Below are 2,106 nucleotides of genomic sequence, written 5' to 3'. Positions count from 1 at the left end.
GAGGTTTCACATTTAATGAGGACAAACTTCGCCTCTTGGAAAGACTCATTTATACATTTATCTGTTTCATCAGGGTTAATGTTTGAGAGCCGTGGAGTTAAATGTGGTTAATCTTTGAAAATGTTGCACAAAGAAGAGAAAAAGAGCGAAATATTAACATAAAGGAGTGTTAAAAGATAAACCAAGAAGGAGAAACAGGAGTGGGGAGGTAATAAAAACCCCACTCACCAGGTATTTTTCAATTTTATGAATATAGCTATCATAGTGTTCCTTTTTTAAGGTTTAGACATTCTTATCAATATGATTATTCAGTTGGGAAAATGTTCATCCTTTGTTTGATGATTTAATCTGAATATTCTGATCATGTTTAGTCTGGATTGTGATCGACTCATGAACCTCGATGAGTGACTAAAATCTGCTTCATGATGTTGCAATTCAACAAAGAGGCCAAGAGTTAGAAACTGAAACACAGGAAATGTCATTATCAAACTAACAATGACGTTTAAATAACTGGCCCGTAAGTTTGTGGGTTTCTACACTCCGTACTGATCCTGAGGAATAAATAAGGCCCTACAGATGATTATTGTTCTGTTGGTCTTTCTTTTAGAGGCAGCTCTCTGCAGGAGTCTAATTACGGCTGATTAATGAGTCTGTAGATACACGCCACCTTGTGTTAAAGAAATGACTCATGTGGTGATAAAACCTTCCCCTTTCAGATTTAAGCAAACACAGGGATAAAAAACAACAAACCCCCACCTCCAGTGGTTGATGTGATTTAATCACAATGAACCCTCATGTTGGGGTGAACTGCAGCAGGTTGGAGGACGTGAGTCCCTTCTTCCCTCAGGGCTGGAACACGGGGTTAAACTCAGCTGAGCTACAGATCAAGTGGCTCTTAACAACCAAACTCTTCTCACGCTGTCTCCTACATTTGCTTCTTCTTCTACGGTTTCAGTCTTCTTCTCTGCTTTGAAAACAGTGCTCTCTTTATCAAAACAAGTTCACGGCTAGATAGTCATGAGGTTGAAAGAACTGTTTTAAGTTTGTAAGTCTTCACAGAATTAAAACTCATATTTGATGACGGCTGCTGTCTGCTTGTTCGCCCTCGCTGGCTCCACCAACATCAGATCAGCAGGATGATGCAGGAGATGGAGCTGGTGGAGGATCAATGCTGAATAACAGCAGGATTTCTGTAATGACTTCTCCCAAATGGTGCTGCACAAATATAACCAGCAGTCTTCCTCTGCTACTCCTGCTGGTGTTGATACAAATAACTTATTTCTGAGGGTCTTCAGTTTGGTAATTATGTGAGTTTCTTGTCTGTCATTTTAGTAGGCAGTTGCAAGTTGCAGTTCTGTAATATTTATGACCTCCACGGCTCTGAGGATGAGGAGCTCACGGACATCTTCATCATGTCATCAACAAATCCCTCCCACGACCCCAACTCAGCTTTAGTTCTATTTTCATTAAACCCTCAGCCAGTTATTCATGGGGCATATATGCTACCCCATGTCAGTCAACGTCAAAGATTAGATGGTTAAACGACAATGTAAGACCCTGTAAATGTTACAAGTGTACCACCTGCTGGTGTGAACTGGTAACTGCAACCCCCTGTGCTTTTCATGTAATAAATCTAGCAAAATATTAGTACACATTAGGCTTAATGTAGTCAGAGCTGGTAAATGATAACCTACTAACTATGCAGATTGTTTTTCAGATTTCAAGATGTAAAATAACTTATCTCAATATTTTTTTAAATGGTTGTTTAATGTAATTGAAAAATATTTGCCTTTAGCTTGGGACATATTTTATTTTTAGTATTAAGACATTTTAGTCACCCAAATTGCACTGGTCAGGATTAAAAGCTTGTGGACCAACCTTTTGGTTCATCTGGTGCACGTGTGTGTGTTCGTGTCTCATCTTTGTCTCTGGAAGAGTTAGAGATGCTCCTGATAGGTCCCAGGACGCGTCTGGTGACTCTCACCGCAGACAGCATGCTTCACCTGGACACACACACACAAACACGTGTTTCCAAGTGGATAAAAGACTCACATTCAAGGAGGATGGACACCAACAATCTCACTGACCTGCAACATTGGTCTCTCT

Source organism: Cololabis saira, chromosome 16 (genome assembly GCF_033807715.1).
Source record: "Cololabis saira isolate AMF1-May2022 chromosome 16, fColSai1.1, whole genome shotgun sequence".
In the NCBI taxonomy this organism is placed as follows: Eukaryota; Metazoa; Chordata; class Actinopteri; order Beloniformes; family Belonidae; genus Cololabis; species Cololabis saira.
Note: the sequence above shows the minus strand (reverse complement) of the source record.